Genomic DNA, 20,340 nt, shown 5'->3' with positions numbered 1-20,340 from the left:
GTACACCAGCGAATACCATCTAATTGAAGGATCTAGAGCACTTTGTCTAGGAGAATGGGCAAAAATCCCAGTGGCTGGATGCTAAGCTAATACAGACAACCCCATATCATGAGTAAATGTAAAAAAAAAGTCGCAAAAAAAGTCTCCCAAAATTCCCAGCTGCGACATTTTTTGTTTTGCTTATGTGCTCCAAATTTATCAACCCCCTGTGATAGTATGATAAATGTGTAGCGCATAAGCAAAACTAAAGCATAAAAATAATAATGCCCGAGCCCCCCCACACACCCCATGGTGTATGTAAAGTTCTATGCTTTCTGTCTTGGTTTTTGTTTGTGTCACAAAGAAAACTATTTTGTACCTTTAAAATAGTCAGCATGTTCTATGAATAAAATGCTACAAATGACCAACAAATTATGTTATTAATCACAACAGAGATTGTCATCTCTTATATTGGTTCCTGTTCCCAATGGAGATAACAATTTAAATTCTAAATTACCCTATAAGCATGCTTATGGAGTGAGTTTGGGATAAAATCCACACAAATATGGGGAAAACATAGAGACTTCTTGCAGATGACGCCCTTAGAGAAAATTTAACCCCAGGACCCCCAGTGCTGCACCCGTTTTAGCTCCTGGTTGTAATGTAACCAAAAAGGAAAACACCAAGGAGGGGAAGGGGGTGATGGTGGCTGCTTTTGCAAAGCTTTTGCAGTGTTGCATTTTTTTAAATGTTTTTTTTAAGTACATATTCTATTACTAAAGCATTACTGTCACTTTTGAGTGACTTATCCAACTTACAATGGGGAAAACCGTACCGCATTTAGTCAGCCAAGAGGTTGTGCAACTTCTCCCATTTAAAAAGATGAGAGAGGCCTGTAATTTTCATCATAGGTATACCTCAAATATGAGAGACATAATGAGAAAAAAAATCCATTAAACCACATTGTCTGATTTTTAAAGAATATTTTTGCAAATTATGGTGGAAAATAAGTATTTAGTCAATAATAAACGTTCATCTCAATACTATATACCCTTTGTTGGCAATGACAGAGGTCAAACATTTTCTGTAAGTCTTCACAAGGTTTTCACACTGTTTCTGGTATTTTGGCCCATTCCTCCATGCCGATCTCCTCTAGAGCAGTGATGTTTTGGGGCTGTCGCTGGGCAACATGGACTTTCAACACCCATCCAAAGGTTTTCTATGGGGTGAGATCTAGACACTGGCTAGGCCACTCCAGGACCTTGAAATGCTTCTTACGAACCCACTTCGTTGCCCAGGCGGTGGATTTGGGATCATTGTCATGCTGAAAGACCCAGCCACGTTTCATCTTCAATGCCCTTGCTGATAGAAGGAATTTTTCACTCAAAATCTCACAATACATGGCCCCATTCATTCCTCCCTTTACACAGATCAGTCGTCCTGGTGCCTTAGCAGAAGGTATGGTGTTTCACAGTAGGTATGGTGTTCTTTGGATGCAACTCAGCATTCTTTCTCCTACAAACACGTCGAGTTAAGTTTTTACCAAAAAGTTCTACTTTGGTTTCATCTGACCATATGACATTCTCCCAATGGTCTTGTATGACTTCCATTTTCTAATAATTGCTCCAAAAGTTGATTTCTTCACACCAAGCTGCTTGCCTATTGCAGATTCAGTCTTCCCAGCCTTGTGCAGGTCTACAATTTTGTTTCTGGTGTCCTTCGACAGCTCTTTGGTCTTGGTCATAGTGGAGTTTGGCGTGTGACTGTTTGAGGTTGTGGACAGGTGTCTTTTATACTGATAACAAGTTCAAACAAGTGCCATTAGTGCAGGTAACGAGTGGAAGACAGAGGAGACTCTTAAAGAAGAAGTTATAGGTCTGTGAGAGCCAGAAATCTTGCTTTTTTTCCACTATAATTTTTTGCAAATAAATTCTTTAAAAATCAGACAATGTGATTTTATGGATTTTTTTTCTCATAATGTCTCTCATAGTTGGAGAACTTGCACAATTGTTGGCTGATTTGTAAATTATGGTGGAAAATAAGTATTTGGTCACCTACAAAAAAGCAAGATTTCTGGCTCTCACAGACCTGTAACTTCTTCTTTAAGAGTCTCCTCTGTCCTCCACTCATTACCTGTATTAATGGCACCTGTTTGAACTTGTTATCAGTATAAAAGACACCTGTCCACAACCTCAAACAGTCACACTCCAAATTCCACTATGGCCCAGACCAAAGAGCTGTTGAAGGACAACAGAAACAAAATTGTAGACCTGCACCAAGCTGGGAAGACTGAATCTGCAATAGGCAAGCAGCTTGGTGTGAAGAAATCAACTGTGGGAGCAATTATTAGAAAATGGAAGACATACAAGACCAGTGATAATCTCCCTCGATCTGGGGCTCCACGCAATGTCTCACCCTGTGGTGTCGAAATGATCACAAGAATGGTGAGCAAAACTCCCAGAACCTCACGGGGGCACCTAGTGAATGACCTGCAGAGAGCTGGGACCAAAGTAACAAAGGCTACCATCAGTAACACACTCAAATCATGCAGTGCCAGATGTGTCCCCCTGCTTAAGCCAGTACATGTCCGGGCTTGTCTTAAGTTTGCTAAAGATAATTTGGATGATCCAGAAGAGTATTGGCAGGATGTCATATGGTCAGATGAAACCAAAGTAGAACTTTTTGGTAAAAACTCAACTCTTCGTGTTTGGAGGAGACAGAATGTTGAATTGCTTCCAAAGAACACCATACCTCCTATGAAGCATGTGGGTGGAAACATAATTCTTTGGGGCTATTTTTCTGCTAAGAGACCAGGACGAATGATCCGTGTAAAGGAAAGAATAAATGGGGCCATGTATCATGAAATTTCATATCAGCAAGGGCATTGAAGATGAAATGTGGCTGGATCTTTCAGCATGACAATGATCCAAACACACTGCCCGGGCAATGAAAGAGTGGCTTCATAAGAAGCATTTCAAGGTCCTGGAGTGGCCTAACCAGTCTCCAGATCTCAATCCCATAGAAAACCTTTGGAGGGAGTTAAAAGTCTGTGTTGCCCAACGACAGACCCAAAACATCACTGCTCTAGAGGAGATCTGCATGGAGAAATGGGCCAATATACCAGCAACAGTGTGTAATAACCTTGTGAAGACTTACAGAAAACGTTTGACCTCTGTCATTGGGTATATAACAAAGTATTGAGATGAACTTTTGTTATTGACCAAACACTTATTTTGCACCATAATTTGCAAATAAATTCTTAAAAAATCAGACAATGTGATTTTATGGATTTATTATGTCTCTCATAGTTGAGGTTTACCTATGATGAAAATTACAGGCCTCTCTCATCTTTTTAAGTGCGAGAACTTGCACAATTGGTGGCTGACTAAATATTTTTTGTCCCACTGTATATTGTGTATTGCTTTTATTGCATTGTATATGAAATCTTTCTCAGGAATTGTACAAATCATTCATCTGTACAATTCATAATTCTGTTCCAGGTAACAGGATTACATAGCGTCATGGCCAGTGTGGAAAACATGATCATTGAGTTACAGCTGAGATGTTTCCAGGCAATCAAGTTTGGACACACAATCCTTAGGACGCCATTCTGACTAATGTTCAGTGATTTGGAAGACTGGTTTGGCAAGTTTTATCTTTGGGAGCATCACTGCAATAGGGAAAACAAAAATGAGAGCTTTCACTGATGTCAATGCCCCCTAAAGATGAGCCTATGTACACACTACTGGCCTAACATAGAAGCACAGTTCTCCCCAGTATGTATGATAAATATGAGCAGCTAGCCAGTGCTAGGACAGAGCCCTGTTGTTAAGACGTCTGCAAGCACTCTGTTTCTTTTTATTTTTTTCCATTCAATTTTTTTTTCTTTAACGTAATAGGTCTAGTTCATGCAAATATCAAATCAGCATCTGTTTATGAGAGTCTAAAGCGTTCAATTTTCTAACTTTATTATGAGCTAAGGAAGGTTGAATCTTCACTTTATACCAATGCAAAGCAGTATGGGATGGAACACAGACCTGTATTGAGGTCTGTGCTATTCAATATTGTTTCACCAGTAGACTAGCTGTGAAACAGATCTTCAAGAAGGAGATATGGTCCAATATAAGGCATCCAATGAAGAGGTTGCACTTTTTTGACATGTCAGGATGCTAGCATGTGGATAAAGTGGTATGTTCACATTTAAAGCATAACTCTAATGTTGAATTCAGAAGCAGGATACCTTTTTAAATTTCCTGGAAACTTCATAGCCCAAGTCTTGCCCGAGACTATAGTGATTAGGATAGGGATTTGCAGGAAGTCCCGTAGACCTGAATAGAACTCTAGAAAATCTGCATCCTGAACGGTTTAGCAGCAGGCAAGTCCTGGGCTATGAGGTATTTAGAAAGTTTAAACAGGTATCCTGCCACAGGACCAACATCAGAGTTAGGCTTTAATTTTACACTCTGTTTGGGGAATACAAAGGCAGACCGGCTCATCAGTATGATATACTGTATAACACTCCTCTTCTCCTGCACTAACCACGCTATATTGGTTCAGTAGTAAAATGTTGTTTGCATAGAGGCAGAGTTTAGACAGATTGTCAGTTAACTGAGGGATCAGATTACAGCTACTGCCCATAGAATGGAGAGGAGAGGGGGAAGAATAGGATGGGATAGCTGCTGGAGGGAGCCAGAAGAACAAATACACACAAAGAAGAGTGTTTATAAAAGGGCAGAAAGCAAATAATCGGTAAATATTTTTGCGAGACCCCACCCCTGCCCCGATTGTTGCTGCACTAAAAAAATACTGCTCTATGATGTCCTCCATGCTGCTGCTTTGCTTCTACTGAGGATGGGGGATATCATAGCAGTTAGTCTGCACCCACTATGGAAGACTGAAAAGTAGATTTGGAGCCTGCAGAAGAAAATACAGGAATAATACATAAAGGAGATAAGTCATATGAGAAATGCTGCTATTTCTCACATACACATAGAACAACTTAATCTGAAAAGTCATCAGAAAGACTGCACCAGTCTTGTCCATAGCCTTACAGTACATGGATAATTTTAGGTAGAGAAACACGGCACTCATTAGTAACAGAGAAACTTTTTTATTCAGTCGTAGATGCTAGACGACACATGTAGAGGGAAGAGAGGCAGACAGCAGGGGCGCCCCTGCTGTCTGCATCTCTACCCTTTTCATGTGTCGTCTAGCATCTATGGCTGAATACAAAAGTTTATCCACTGTGAGGATACCGGTGGTGGATCCTCTGTGTCAGTGGGGTAATGACGTGGGCCGTACCAGGGGAACGGAGTCTAAGGGGTTACTGGTCTTCACCAGAGCCCGCCGCAAAGCGGGATGGACTTGCTGCGGCAGGTAACCCCCAGGTCGTTCCACCTGATAGCGACTCAACCCCAACTGACGGCTGAGATAGGCGCGGTACAAGGGATTAGGCAAGAGCAAGGTCGGACGTGGCAGAAGATCAGGGCAGGCAGCAAGGATCGTAGTCAGGGGCAACGGCAGAGGGTCTGGAACACTGGCTTGGGACATACAAGGAACGCTTTCACTGGCACAAGGGCAACAAGATCCGGCGATGCTGGGAAGGGGAAGTGGGGTAATATAGGCTAGGACACAGGTGTATGCACTAATTGGGCCAGGCGCCAATCATAGGTGCACTGGCCCTTTAAATCGCAGAGAGTCGGCGCGCGCGCACCCTAGGGAGCGGGGCCGCGAACGCCGGGACTGTACTGATGGAGGACAGGTCAGGTAAGAAGACTGGGATGTGAACCGCGAACGGGTCTGACCGGGGCGCTGCGACAAGGTGAACGCTGCGAGCGCTCCGGCGTAACAGTACCCCCCCCCCCTTGGGTCTCCCCCTCTTTTTGGAACCCGAAAACTTGTGAATGAGCTCCTTGTTGAGGATGTTATCCTCGGGTTCCCAAGACCTCTCTTCAGGTCCACAATTCTCCCAATCTACGAGAATTTTTTTTTTACCTGTCTTGGATGCGAGAATCTCTTTAACAGCGAAGACATCGGAGGAGCCAGAGACAGGAGCTGGAGCGACAACCTTGGGAGAGAAGCGGTTAAGGACAAGCGGTTTGAGAAGGGAAACATGAAAGGCGTTAGGAATACGGAGAGAAGGGGGAAGAAAAAGTTTGTAGGAGACAGGATTGATTTGACTCTTGATTTAAAGGTTCCAAGATAACGTGGTCCCAGCTTATAGCTGGGGACACGGAAGCGGATATACTTGGCAGAGAGCCACATTTTGTCCCCAGGAGCGAAGACAGGAGGAGTTCTTCTCTTTTTGTCGGCATGCTTCTTCATACGGGATGAGGCCAGTAGGAGGGACTTTTGGGTTTCCTTCCAGATGATGGAGAAGTCCCGCGTAACTTCATCAACAGCAGGCAATCCAGAAGAAGTGGGAATGGGGAGGGGGGGCAGAGGGTGACGGCAGTACACCACAAAGAACGGGGATTTGGCAGAGGATTCAGAGTTTTTGAAATTGTACGAGAATTCAGCCCAGGGTAGAAGATCGACCCAATCGTCTTGGCGGGAGGAAACAAAATGTCGCAAATAGTCACCAAGGATCTGGTTAACTCTCTCTACTTGCCCATTGGATTGGGGATGATAGGAGGACGAGAAATTTTATTTGATTTTTAATTGATTACAGAGAGCTCTCCAAAATTTCGATACAAATTGGACGCCTCTATCCGAGACGATATGCGTGGGAAGCCCGTGAAGGCGAAAAATGTGCACAAAAAATTGCTTCGCCAACTGTGGCGCTGAAGGAAGACCTGGGAGCTGAATAAAATGTGCCATCTTGGAGAAACGATCAACGACCACCCAGATGACTGTGTTGCCATGTGATAAAGGCAAATCCGTAATAAAATCCATGGCAATTTGAGACCATGGTAGCTCAGGAACAGGTAAAGGATGAAGGAGTCCAGCAGGCTTCTGGCGAGGAGTCTTGTCTTGGGCAAAAACTGTACAGGCCTGAATGAATTCAGCGACATCAGCCTCCAGGGTAGGCCACCAATATAAACGAGAAATTAGTTGGATGGACTTCTTGACGCCAGCATGGCCAGCGAGGTGCGAGGTGTGTCCCCACTTGAGGATCTTGAGGCGCTGGCGTGGAGGGACGAAGGTCTTTCCAGGAGGAGTTTGTCTGATAGAAGCTGGAGCAGAGGAGATCAGGCACCCAGGAGGTACAATGTGTTGCAGAGGGGCTTCAGATTCGGTAGCATCAGAGGAACGTGAAAGGGTGTCAGCCCTGACATTTTTGTCAGCAGGACGAAAATGAATCTCAAAGTTAAAGCAGGCAAAAAACAACGCCCACCTAGCCTGGCGTGGGTTCAGACGTTGGGCAGACTGGAGATACGATAGATTCTTGTGATCCGTTTAGATGACAATGGGATGTTTGGAACCTTCCAGTAGATGCCTCCATTCTTCGAGAGCTAGTTTAATGGCCAGAAGTTCACGATCACCAATGGAGTAATTTTTCTCAGCCGGAGAGAAGGTTTTAGAAAAGAAACCACAAGTAATATTATGTCCAGTAGAGTTTTTTTGGAGGACTACAGCTCCGGCTCCGACCGAGGAGGCGTCCACTTCCAGCAAGAAGGGTTTTGATGGATCAGGTCTGGAGAGTACTGGAGCAGAAGCGAAGGCAGTTTTGAGGCGGTTAAAGGCCTCATCCGCTTGGGGAGGCCAGTACTTAGGGTTGGCATTCTTCCTGGTTAGGGCCACAATTGGAGCCACAATGGTGGAAAAATGAGGAATAAACTGTCGGTAGTAATTGGCAAATCCTAAGAAGCGTTGGATAGCCCGGAGTCCAGAAGGGCGTGGCCAATCTAAAACAGCTGACAGCTTGTCTGGGTCCATTTGAAGTCCCTGGCCAGAGACTAGGTAGCCTAGGAAGGGAAGAGATTGGCATTCACAGAGACATTTCTCCATCTTGGCATATAGTTGATTTTCACGGAGTCTCTGGAGCACTAGGCGGACATGGCGCCGGTGGTCCTCAAGACTAGAGGAAAAAATCAAGATGTCGTCCAGGTAAACCACAACACAGGTATATAACAAATCCCCAAATATTTCATTAATGAAGTCCTGGAAGACAGCATGGGCGTTGCAGAGCCCAAAGGGCATAACAAGATATTCAAAATGTCCGTCTCTGGTATTAAATGCGGCTTTCCACTCATCCCCTTCTGATGCAAATGAGATTATATGCGCCTCTTAAGTCCAATTTAGTGAAGATGTTAGCGCCACGAAGGCGGTCAAAGAGTTCCGAGATAAGAGGCAGGGGATAGCGGTTTTTTGATAGCGATTTTATTTAAACCGCTGTAGTCAATACACGGCCGTAAGGTACCGTCTTTTTTTGAAACAAAGAAGAACCCCGCTCCGGCAGGGGATGAGGACTTGCGAATGAATCCCCTCTTTAAATTTTCCTGGATGTAGTCCGACATGGCTTGAGTCTCAGGAGCGGACAGAGGATAGATCCTGCCCCGGGGTGGAGTAGTACTAGGAAGGATGTCAATAGGGCAGTCATAAGGCCTATGAGGTGGCAAAGTCTCTGCTTGCTTTTTACAAAAAACATCGGCATAGTCCTGGTAGGCCTTGGGAAGACCTGGTATAGGAGTAGCCACAGGAGTTTGACTGACGGAGCTGGGGGCAGACGTGAGGCATTTTTTCAGGCAAGAAGAACCCCAGCTCTTGATCTCCCCGGTGGTCCAGTCAAGGGTAGGAGAATGACGTTGGAGCCAAGGCAAGCCGAGGAGAATTTCAGAAGTGCAGTTGGGTGGGACCAGAAATTCAATTTTTTCGTGATGAAGTCCAATGCACATTAAGAGGGGTTTTGTGCGGTAACGCACAGTGCAGTCCAATTTTTCTCCATTAACTGAAGAGATGTAGAGTGGTCTGACGAGACTGGTCACTGGAATGTTGAACCTATTAACGAAAGAGGCCAAAATAAAATTTCCTGCAGAACAGGAATCCAAGAAGGCCACAGCTGAGAAGGAGGAGTTAGCAGAAGAAGAAATCCGCACAGGCACAGTAAGACGAGGAGAAGCAGAGTTCACACCTAGAGCTGTCTCACCTTTGTGCGGAATCGGAGTACGTCTTTCCTGACGCGGAGGGCGGATAGGACAATCCTTCAGGAAGTGTTCAGTACTAGCACAGTACAGGCATAGATTCTCATTGCAGAAAAGTCCTCTCTTGTAGGGTCAGGCGGGACCGGTCTACTTGCATAGCCTCCACGGCAGAAGGCACAGGAACAGATTGCAGTGGACTTGAGAAGAGAGGAGCCGGGGAGAGAAATCGCCTGGTGCGAACAAAGTCCATATCCTGACGGAGCTCCTGACGTCTTTCGGAAAAACGCATGTCAATGCGGGTGGCCAAATGGATAAGTTAATGCAGGTTGGCAGGAATTTTTTGTGCGGCCAGCACATCCTTGATGTTGCTGGATAGGCCTTTCTTGAAGGTCGCGCAGAGGGCCTCATTGTTCCAAGATAATTCAGAGGCGAGGGTACGAAATTGGATGGCGTATTTGCCCACAGAAGAATTTCCTTGGACAAGGTTTAACAAAGCAGTCTCGGCAGAAGAGGCTCGGGCTGGTTCCTCGAAAACACTACAAACCTCAGCGAAGAAGGACTGGACAGTGGCAGTGACAGGATCATTGCGGTCCCAGAGCGGTGTGGCCCATGGCAAGGCCTTCCCAGACAGGAGACTAACCACGAAAGCCACCTTTGACCGTTCAGTGGGAAATTGGTCCGACATCATCTCCAAGTGTAGGGAACATTGCGACAGGAAACCACGGCATTGTTTAGAGTCCCTATCAAATTTGTCCGGCAGGGACAAGCAGAGGCTGGAAGCGGCCATTCGCTGCGGAGGAGGTGCAGGAGCTGGCGGAGGAGATGGTTGCTGAAGTTGTGGCAAAAGTTTTTGCAGCATGACTGTCAGTTGGGACAGCTGATGTCCTTGTTGCGCTATCTGTTGAGATTGCTGGGCGACCACCGTGGTAAGGTCAGCGACAACTGGCAGCGGGACCTCAGCGGGATCCATGGCTGGATCTACTGTCAGGATCCGGGTACTGTGAGGATACTGGTGGTGGATCCTCTGTCTCAGTGGGGTGATGACGTGGGCCGTACCAGGGGAACGGAGTCTAACGGGTTACTGGTCTTCACCAGAGCCTGCCGCAAAGCCGGATGGACTTGCTGCGGCAGGTAACCCCCAGGTCGTTCCACCCGATAGCGACTTAACCCCAACTGACGGCTGAGATAGGCGCGGTACAAGGGATTATGCAAGAGCAAGGTCGGACTTAGCAGAAGGTCAGGGCAGGCCGCAAGGATCGTAGTCAGGGGCAACGGCAGAGGGTCTGGAACACTGGCTTGGGACATACAAGGAACGCTTTCACTGCCACAAGGGCAACAAGATCAGGCGATGCTGGGAAGGGGAAGTGAGGTAATATAGGCTAGGACACAGGTGTATGCCCTAATTGGGCCAGGCGCCAATCAGAGGCGCACTGGCCCTTTAAATCGCAGAGAGCCGGCGTGCGCGCGCCCTAGGGAGCGGGGCCGCGTGCGCCAGGACTGACGGAGGACAGGTCGGGTAAGAAGACTGGGATGCGAACCGCGAGCGGGCGCGTCCCGCTTCGCGGGTCACATCCCCGCCAGTGACAATAATGCAGCGCTCCCGGTCAGCGGGTCTGACCGGGGCGCTGCGACAAGGTGAACGCTGCGAGCTCTCCGGGGAGGAGCGGGGACCCGGAGCGTTCGGCGTAACAACACCATTAAAACGGGATTGACTGGATAGTGACCCGTCGGATAACATTGTAGTGCCGGATCCCATTCTTTCTTTATTGGTTTACAGTACATGCATGTTAGCTGCATAACTAAATAAAATTCATGAACTAAAGTGGTTCTGTTTCTGGCAGAAAAAAAACATCCTATTCGACTGAGCAAACCCCTTTTTGATATCGGTCCATAACAAACAAGTTATATAAATATAGTCAATCAGCATAAATTGCAATATTCAATTCAATAGTTGTGTAACAAAAGAAAATTGTCTTGTAGATGTATATATAATAGCAATTACACTCATAAGCGGCCCCTTCTCAGTAGGAGCGGTGTTTGGGCAGTAAAGCCAGACAAGCTTTTACCGTGCAATCAGCCAAAGCATGTGTAATGATCATAGTATAATGCTGCGGTGATGGATGGGCTTTTTGTGCCACTAAATATAAAAACAGAAGACAATGCATTTACTTGGATTCTGTAGCCTGTTGTTTACACAGCTTGGATGTTTCCTGTAGCACTTTGTAGTTTAAGACTTCTTTTCATGTTAAGCATCTTGCATTCAGTGCAGAGAATGATCTACTCCTCCTCAGACTCCTCAGCCACATGGCTGCTTTTATTTTTCTACTTTGCACATACAGATAGAAAAGACGATGACACATTTTAATTTCATATTTATTATTCATAATACAAGAAAACCTGGACCTAACCAAGAAAAATATGCATCTGAATGGAAAGATTTTTTAAATGATGGATCAATCGGCAGGTTTTATAATGAGATAACCTGAAAGTAGACGTCCGTGGACTGGAAGCCAAGGATTACCAGTAAGCTGGTGTCTGATGGTATTGTTGGTATTGATGGTCCCCACTCAGGCCATGAGCATGGGCCTTGGGCAGCAGTCAGGCAGCCAGCGGGCACTCTTTCACTGAATATGTCGTAAGTATAGGAATCCCACTATAGTTATAATCTTATGGCATTCAATGTGGCCGATATAGTTTACTTGTCTACATGGAACTAGGCACGTATGGCGCGTGATCTGAGCTCCAAGAAGATGTTTCAAGATAAGGAAACGCCAGACTCTGGGGCTGGGATTGAATATAATCGCAAGAAGAAAGAGCAGTCCAGGAGGAGAAAGTATGGCATTGTGCCTTAAGTTTAAAGGACATAAGTTTAAAGGTGTAAAGAAAGGTGGAGTGAAGGAGAACAATTCTTACTTTATCCAGATGGAGCTTTTGAAGCTTTTACAGTATCCAATTGATAAAACTTCACTCTGTTAGCTAAATACCGCACCCTGACCCTAGATGAAGCCAAGCAGGAATGGGACAGACAAAACAAAATCTTCAACCATTTCAGCATCATGCAGCAGCTTTGAATAGAAGACTAAGGGCTAGGTGACGAGGAAAAGGAGGGTGGAGGATAGCAAGAGAAAGACACAAAAGGAAACTGCTCAGAAGAAGAAAAAGAAAGAGAAAGTCTAATGATGAAGCTTTAGAGGACAGCAACGATAGAGACTTTGAGGGGTAAGCAGGAGGTGGATTTTATATATGACCAGAACAGCTCATATAAAGAACTTCCTGGGAAACCTAAACCTTGTGAAGGAAGAAGAGCATCCAAAAGGCATTGGTTGATGAAGAAAGTGAGAGCAGTGAGGAGAGTGAAGAGGAGGATGTAGAGGAAGAGGAGAAGAAAGCACCTACACCACAGGAATGGAAGAAGAAGAGAGACGGCAGTTATAAGTCTGAGACATATGAGCACAATAATATAGATGGAGAGGCTTCTTCTGATCTTTTTTTTTTTTTGCAGAAAAAGAAGACTCCGTCAAAGAAGGGTTAAAAAAAAGGCATCTCCAATAACAGCTCCCATGCTAACATTCTCAGGGTCACAACCAATAAACTAGAGCAAGGAAAATGTGGTGCTTCCAGCTGCAGAACATTTAAAAATGGATTCTGGACCTCACAATGGGGAAACCCAACCCCACAGCCCCTGTCTGGAAAGTCCACACCCAGCAGTGGGGACATTCAGTTAAATAAATAGGTGGTTAGACAATATCTGACGATACAATGTCGAAACCCATGTCAACCAAAGACTAACTGTTCCACACCAAAAAGACAGGCCTTAGCAGCAAGCAGATAGTGAATGTGCTTGCCCAGATTCTTAAAAGACTTAACCCTGACCGCAAGAAAATTCATGATAAAATATATTTCTACCTGAAGGAATGATGCGTTTTGGACCAGCTTTACATGTGCACATACAACAGGACTGGTACACAATGGGCTCCATCTGTATCAATGAACCTGGCAGCATGAGCTTGGTGTACAGGACATGCAAGTGGCTTTAAAGTGTTTGCAAATTTCCCGTGTGATTTGTTAACTAAATTTTATTGTTTTTTATTACTTTGAGGAACAAGTATTAAAATTAGGGAAAAAGAATAAAATAATGGATTCATCAATGGCTGGACATTGTCATATACTGTACATTAGGTTACTGTTTATGGCTTATATCCATGTGTAGAATAATACTGTCTTTTCCTACAGACTATTTGTAGTGACTATGATGTGAATAAGCAGTAAATGTAATACTGACATAAAGGATTTAACTTACTTAAGACACTGATGTCATATGGAAGGATACTGTATGTCATCAATGTCTCAAAGGGGGAGATCCAAGCAGTGTGACCTCTAAAGCTCTACTGCAGTGTATTTTTAGGCTTAAAACATCTGTTTTTTCATACTATTTTCCCATTGAATTGCATTGAATTCAATGGGAAATACATGACATTTCGCATGTAGTTAAATTTTATGGCAATCATTTTACCAGCAATAAAAATGTACTTGTTTTGGCCCTTTTAATTTTTAAAAAACAGATGTCTTGTGTGTTAAAGCTTCAAAACACACAAAAAAAAAAATAGCAAGCAAATTAACGAATTTGCATAAAATGTCCATAAAATGGCCAAAAAGGCTAAAACAAAATTCTCTGTAAAACAAAAACATGCATACACATTCTCCAACAAGCAACATATAAAGCAACACTTGGAAATCCGAGGATCATTTGCTTGCAAAAATCAGTGTAATTGAGTTACTGAGCCTCAAAGTTCACTCAAAATACACTGTGTGAGCATAGCATATTCTGTTGTACTTTTTCTATAATTTCTGTGTCAATTTACTATTAAAAATATCAGTGTCAGGCCTTCTAATTCTGTTTAATACTTGGTGAAAACTTAGAATACACAGTTTATCCATGCGCCAAATTTGTCACAGTGGCACAGGCTGTTTGAGAAATCTGGACCATCTTTAGACTTTCTTGTGCCATGCCTAAAATGAGCTAAGCCCCCTTGTCAATCGAGCTTAGCCTACACCATGTTTGAGGTAGAATAGTTAAGGATAGGGTTTTGTGAAAATGTGGCACAATTTAAGCCCTGTCCCCTTGCCTGGCCCTTTTTATGAGGTTACACGCTTTAAAAAAAAATAAAAATATGGTGCACATGGTGCAAACAAGGCAAACTTCTTTAAAAAAAATGTGTGCTGCACTACTTTTTCAACAAATCTGGTGCAGTTTACACAAAAAATATTTGACCTAACAAATCTGATGCAAGGCAGGTACACCAGTGTGCTTAGTTCACCTGCAATAGTAAATCAGCCTTATGTATCCATTGTGAGGGGCATATATACAATACCAGAAAAAGTGCAAGTGTTGCCCCTAAAAAAATCGGATTGATTACTCAACACAAGGGGAAAAAATGCCATCACTGACTAAATATAAAACATTAGGAGAAGACAACATGGTGGGAAGTGTTCTGTCACCCATAACACTTCATTGAGGTAATACATCTGAGCATTCTACTTGCTTAGAGCTTCACACAATAGATACTCCTGTAACCTATTGTCATACAACAATCTCTGGACTGGATCATCAGTCCACTAAGAAGAAGCTAAGGGTTATCCGAGAGGTGGACATCATTCTTCTTCCTCTGGAACAGACTGCTCACATGGATCATAACTAATTTGTACACCAGAATAGATATGAAATGTTCTATATTGTTGTTTTCAGCCTCTTATTCCCATTACATGATCAGGTATCAGGTTTCCTTGGGATAGATCCCGGACAGTTATGCCCATACCCACATAGAGAACAGACATTTGATGTGGTGTTTCATTGGATAGGACTTGATCAGTTAAAGGGGTACTCTGGTGAAAAACATATATATGTTTTTTTTTTAATCAACTGGTGCCAGAAAGTTAAACAGATTTGTAAATGACTTCTATTAAAAAAATCTTTACCCTTCCAGTACTTTTTAGCAGCTGTATGCTACAGAGGAAATTTTCTTCTTTTTTAATTTCTTTTTTTGTCTAGTCCACAGTGCTGTTTGCTGACACCCCTCTCCGTGTCAGGAACTGTCCAGAGCAGCATAGGTTTGCTTTGGGGATTTTCTCCTTCTCTGGACAGTTCCTGATACGGGCATCAGGTGTCAGCAGAGAGCACTTGGGACAAGACAAAAAAGAAATTCAAAAAGAAGAGAATTTCCTGTAGCATACAGCTGCTAATAAGTACTGGAAGGGTAAAGATTTTTTTTAATAGAAGTCATTTAAAATTTGTTTAACTGTCTGGCAACAGTTGATTTAAGAAAAAATGTTTCCCCTTTAACTGTGAGCATTGACAAAAGCCTTAAAGAAGAACTCTGTCAAGAGTGTGTAAACATATCTATCTATCTATCTATCTATCTGTATATATATATATATATATATATATATATATATATATTTATTTGTGGGCTATAAAAAAAATAAATCTCTAAGCACCCCCAGCGCTCCCACCGTGCCTTTGGTGTCCTGCTCCAGTCCCTCAATCTGATTGTCTTCTTTGCACCATGACTGTTGTCTACAGAAGCACCTGGGCCCAAAGGTGGTTGTTACGCCGAGCGCTCCGGGTTCCCGCTCCTCCCCGGAGCGCTCGCTTCACCTCCTCCGCTGCAGCGCCCCGGTCACGTCCTCTGACCCGGGGCGCTGCGATCCTGCTGCTAGCCGGGATGCGATTCGCGATGCGGGTAGCGCCCGCTCGCGATGCGCACCCCGGCTCTCCTACCTGACTCGCTCCCCGTCTGTTCTGTCCCGGCGCGCGCGGCCCCGCTCCCTAGGGCGCGCGCGCGCCGGGTCTCTGCGATTTAAAGGGCCACTGCGCCGCTGATTGGCGCAGTGGTTCCAATTAGAGTTATCACCTGTGCACTCCCTATATTACCTCACTTCCCTTGCACTCCCTTGCCGGATCTTGTTGCCTTAGTGCCAGTGAAAGCGTTCCTTGTGTGTCCCTTGCCAGTGTTTCCAGACCTTCTGCCGTTGCCCCTGACTACGATCCTTGCTGCCTGCCCCGACCTTCTGCTACGTCCGACCTTGCTACTGCCTACTCCCTTGTACCGCGCCTATCTTCAGCAGCCAGAGAGGTGAGCCGTTGCTAGTGGATACGACCTGGTCACTACCGCCGCAGCAAGACCATCCCGCTTTGCGGCGGGCTCTGGTGAAAACCAGTAGTGGCTTAGAACCGGTCCACTAGCACGGTCCACGCCAATCCCTCTCTGGCACAGAGGGTCCACTACCTGCCAGCCGGCATCGTGACAGTAGATCCGGCCATGGATCCCGCTGAAGTTCCTCTGCCAGTTGTCGCTGACCTCACCACGGTGGTCGCCCAGCAGTCACAACAGATTGCGCAACAAGGCCAACAGCTGTCTCAACTGACCGTTATGCTACAACAGTTGCTACCACAGCTTCAGCAGTCATCTCCTCCGCCAGCTCCTGCACCTCCTCCGCAGCGAGTGGCCGCTCCTGGGATACGCTTATCCTTGCCGGATAAGTTTGATGGGGACTCTAAGTTTTGCCGTGGCTTCCTTTCCCAATGTTCCCTGCATCTGGAGATGATGTCGGACCTGTTTCCCACTGAAAGGTCTAAGGTGGCGTTCGTAGTCAGTCTTCTGTCCGGAAAAGCCCTGTCATGGGCCACACCGCTCTGGGACCGCAATGACCCCGTCACTGCCTCAGTACACTCCTTCTTCTCGGAAATCCGAAGTGTCTTTGAGGAACCTGCCCGAGCCTCTTCTGCTGAGACTGCCCTGTTGAACCTGGTCCAGGGTAATTCTTCCGTTGGCGAGTATGCCGTACAATTCCGTACACTTGCTTCAGAATTGTCCTGGAATAATGAGGCCCTCTGCGCGACCTTCAAAAAAGGCCTATCCAGCAACATTAAAGATGTTCTGGCCGCACGAGAAATTCCTGCTAATCTACATGAACTTATTCACCTAGCCACTCGCATTGACATGCGTTTTTCTGAAAGGCGTCAGGAACTCCGCCAAGATATGGACTCTGTTCGCACGAGGCGTTTCGTCTCCTCGGCTCCTCTCTCCTCTGGTCCCCTGCAATCTGTTCCTGTGCCTCCCGCCGTGGAGGCTATGCAGGTCGACCGGTCTCGCCTGACACCTCAAGAGAGGACACGACGCCGTATGGAGAACCTCTGCCTGTACTGTGCTAGTACCGAACACTTCCTGAGGGATTGTCCTATCCGTCCTCCCCGCCTGGAAAGACGTACGCTGACTCCGCACAAAGGTGAGACAGTCCTTGATGTCTACTCGGCTTCTCCACGTCTTACTGTGCCTGTGCGGATGTCTGCTTCTGCCTTCTCCTTCTCTACAGTGGCCTTCTTGGACTCTGGTTCTGCAGGAAATTTTATTTTGGCCTCTCTCGTCAACAGGTTCAACATCCCAGTGACCAGTCTCGCCAGACCCCTCTACATCAATTGTGTAAATAATGAAAGATTGGACTGTACCATACGTTTCCGCACGGAGCCCCTTCTTATGAGCATCGGATCTCATCATGAGAGGATTGAACTTTTGGTCCTCCCCAATTGCACCTCGGAGATTCTCCTTGGACTTCCCTGGCTTCAACTTCATTCCCCAACCCTGGATTGGTCCACTGGGGAGATCAAGAGTTGGGGGTCCTCTTGTTCCAAGAACTGTCTAAAACCGGTTCCCAGTAACCCTTGCCGTAACTCTGTGGTTCCCCCAGTAACCGGTCTCCCCAAGGCCTATATGGACTTCGCGGATGTTTTCTGCAAAAAACAAGCTGAGACTCTACCTCCTCACAGGCCTTATGATTGCCCTATCGACCTCCTCCCGGGTACTACTCCACCCCGGGGCAGAATTTATCCTCTCTCTGCCCCAGAGACTCTTGCCATGTCCGAATACGTCCAGGAGAATCTAAAAAGGGGCTTTATCCGTAAATCCTCCTCTCCTGCCGGAGCCGGATTTTTCTTTGTCTCCAAAAAAGATGGCTCCCTACGTCCTTGCATTGACTACCGCGGTCTTAATAAAATCACGGTTAAGAACCGCTACCCCTTACCCCTCATCTCTGAACTCTTTGATCGCCTCCAAGGTGCCCACATCTTCACTAAATTGGACTTAAGAGGCGCCTATAACCTCATCCGCATCAGAGAGGGGGACGAGTGGAAAACGGCATTTAACACCAGAGATGGACACTTTGAGTATCTGGTCATGCCCTTTGGACTGTGCAATGCCCCTGCCGTCTTCCAAGACTTTGTCAATGAAATTTTTCGTGATCTATTATACTCCTGTGTTGTGGTATATCTGGACGATATCCTAATTTTTTCTGCCAATCTAGAGGAACACCGCCGGCATGTCCGTATGGTTCTTCAGAGACTTCGTGACAACCAACTCTATGCCAAAATTGAGAAATGTCTGTTTGAATGCCAATCTCTTCCTTTTCTAGGATATTTGGTCTCTGGCCAGGGACTACAGATGGATCCTGACAAACTCTCTGCCGTCTTAAATTGGCCACGCCCCTCCGGACTCCGTGCTATCCAACGCTTTTTGGGGTTCGCCAATTATTACAGGCAATTTATTCCACATTTTTCTACCATTGTGGCTCCTATCGTGGCTTTAACCAAGAAAAATGCTGATCCCAAGTCCTGGCCTCCTCAAGCAGAAGACTCCTTTAAACAACTCAAGTCTGCCTTTTCTTCGGCTCCCGTGCTCTCCAGACCTGACCCTTCCAAACCCTTCCTATTGGAGGTTGATGCCTCCTCAGTAGGAGCTGGAGCTGTTCTTCTACAAAAAAATCCTTCCGGGCATGCTGTCACTTGTGGTTTTTTCTCTAGGACCTTCTCTCCAGCGGAGAGGAACTACTCCATCGGGGATCGAGAACTTCTAGCCATTAAATTAGCACTTGAGGAATGGAGGCATCTGCTGGAGGGATCAAGATTTCCTGTTATTATCTACACCGACCACAAGAACCTCTCCTACCTCCAGTCGGCCCAACGGCTGAATCCTCGCCAGGCCCGGTGGTCTCTGTTCTTTGCCCGATTTAATTTTGAGATCCACTTTCGTCCTGCCGATAAGAACATTAGAGCCGATGCTCTCTCTCGTTCCTCGGATGCCTCAGAAGTTGATCTCCCTCCGCAACACATCATTCCACCTGACTGCCTGATCTCCACTTCTCCTGCCTCCATCAGACAGACTCCTCCAGGAAAGACCTTTGTTTCTCCACGCCAACGCCTCGGAATCCTCAAATGGGGTCACTCCTCCCATCTCGCAGGTCATGCGGGCATCAAGAAATCTGTGCAACTCATCTCCCGCTTCTATTGGTGGCCAACTCTGGAGACGGATGTTGGGGACTTTGTGCGAGCCTGCACTATCTGTGCCCGGGATAAGACTCCTCGCCAGAAGCCCGCTGGTTTTCTTCATCCTCTGCCTGTCCCCGAACAGCCTTGGTCTCTGATTGGTATGGATTTTATTACTGATTTACCCCCTTCCCGTGGCAACACCGTTATTTGGGTGGTCGTTGATCGATTCTCCAAAATGGCACATTTCATTCCTCTTCCTGGTCTTCCTTCTGCGCCTCAGTTGGCTAAACAATTTTTTGTACACATTTTTCGTCTTCACGGGTTGCCTACGCAGATTGTCTCGGATAGAGGGGTCCAATTCGTGTCTAAATTCTGGAGAGCTCTCTGTAAACAACTCAAGATTAAATTAAATTTTTCCTCTGCATATCATCCCCAGTCCAATGGACAAGTAGAAAGAATTAACCAGATCCTGGGTGATTATTTGCGACATTTTGTTTCCTCTCGCCAGGATGACTGGGCAGATCTCCTTCCATGGGCCGAATTCTCGTATAACTTCAGGGTCTCTGAATCTTCCTCCAAATCCCCATTTTTCGTGGTGTACGGCCGTCACCCTCTTCCCCCCCTCCCTACCCCCTTGCCCTCTGGTCTGCCCGCTGTGGATGAAATTTCTCGTGACCTTTCCATTATATGGAGAGAGACCCAAAATTCTCTCTTACAGGCTTCTTCACGCATGAAGAGGTTCGCGGATAAGAAAAGAAGAGCTCCCCCCGTTTTTTCCCCTGGAGACAAGGTATGGCTCTCCGCTAAATATGTCCGCTTCCGTGTCCCTAGCTACAAGTTGGGACCACGCTATCTTGGTCCTTTCAAAATTCTGTGTCAAATTAATCCTGTCTCTTATAAACTTCTTCTTCCTCCTTCTCTTCGTATCCCTAATGCCTTTCACGTCTCTCTTCTCAAACC

At 45.8% G+C, this 20,340-nt stretch overlaps 1 pseudogene; it reads left to right on the top strand.

The window, feature by feature from the left end:
- The first annotated feature begins 2,408 nt into the window (after window positions 1-2,408).
- LOC130274068 (general transcription factor IIF subunit 1-like) lies at window positions 2,409-12,980 on the top strand (annotated as a pseudogene).
- Window positions 12,981-20,340: the final 7,360 nt, after the last annotated feature.

The sequence above is a fragment of the Hyla sarda genome, chromosome 1 (genome assembly GCF_029499605.1).
Source record: "Hyla sarda isolate aHylSar1 chromosome 1, aHylSar1.hap1, whole genome shotgun sequence".
In the NCBI taxonomy this organism is placed as follows: domain Eukaryota; kingdom Metazoa; phylum Chordata; class Amphibia; order Anura; family Hylidae; genus Hyla; species Hyla sarda.
This window is presented reverse-complemented; position numbering and strand designations above follow the sequence as displayed.